The following is a 1,148-nucleotide window of genomic DNA, read 5'->3' as shown; positions in this document are numbered from 1 at the left end:
GGAGACGAAGGAGAAAGAGAGGGAGGATGAGGAGAGGAAGGAGAAGGAGACGAAGGAGGAGAAGGAGAGTGAGGAGGAAAGGAAGGAGAAGGAGACGAAGGTGGAGAGGACGGAGGAGGGGAGGGAGGGGCATACGGAGCAGAAGTAGGAGAGGGTGGAGGAGGAGAGGGTGGAGGAGGAGAGGGATACGGGGTTAGAAACTCGTTGAAAGTCACCTTAAGGATATTTTGAGAAAAATCGGAAAAATATCCCCAAAATAACCAGCTGGCCTTAAGCTTGACATACTACCGAGCTTGGATAATTTGCAAAGTCCATGTCTCTGATATATAGTCATCCAGTCATTTCTTTCAAATGCTATGTTGTATTTACTACCCTGACGTGTGTCATCACACTAAGAGCTCTATTTCTTTTTTACAAATTGACTTACTCCTGTATTTTCTGACTTATGCAAGTATAATCTTTAAACACTTTAAGAAACAGCTTGGGTGTATCATCAACCTCTCACGGTATTGGAACAGAAGAGTCATAGCCTTGTTAAAACGCATTTCCATAAAATAACAATCTTTAAACGGTGGAACTTAATACATTCACCCTCATATGAGAGGTGTAACTCTAAAAAATTTAAGATGCATTTTACTTCGTCATTTCTATTGTCTAATTTTTTTCAAATTTAAAGGAAATTGTTAATTCCTCCCAGACTGACTCAGCCAAATGACAAAAATATAAAATGTTTGACCCATGATAAGAGACGTTTGCACAACTTGTATTTTTCCATTAAGTAGTTTAAAACAGCCGTATGCACTGCTCACAGCCGAACGCTCCGTAACCCGGACTCTAGCCTGGAGATCATCAGGAGAGAATGCCTCGCTGTTTCGGGCTCTTTCTCTCTACAGCTTTTCTGACGCACCGAGTCCCCTCACCGATGTGAGGTCTCCATGCTAGTCCGATTGTTTTCCTCTGCTTCCAACTCTAAGGATTCATTCCAGCCTGCGTCCTCTCAAACTTTATTCAATAAATGATTGTTTCAAATGATGTGATGTGGGCCATGGCCTAAAACACTGAATGAACTACTTACTTACTTACTTACTTACTTACTCACTCACTCACTCACTCACTCACTCACTCACTCACTCACTCACTCACTCACT

The 1,148-nt window shown here is 42.1% G+C and overlaps 1 protein-coding gene across 1 annotated transcript in view; it reads left to right on the top strand.

Annotated features, from left to right (window-relative positions):
* LOC101855374 overlaps positions 1-1,148 on the top strand; it is a gene marked incomplete at its 3' end in the record, with an annotated part of 23,886 nt that overhangs the window by 20,394 nt on the left and 2,344 nt on the right.

This window comes from Aplysia californica, unplaced genomic scaffold, assembly GCF_000002075.1.
Source record: "Aplysia californica isolate F4 #8 unplaced genomic scaffold, AplCal3.0 scaffold00702, whole genome shotgun sequence".
Taxonomy (NCBI): Eukaryota; Metazoa; Mollusca; class Gastropoda; order Aplysiida; family Aplysiidae; genus Aplysia; species Aplysia californica.
Note: the sequence above shows the minus strand (reverse complement) of the source record. Positions and strands in the feature narration are given on the sequence as shown.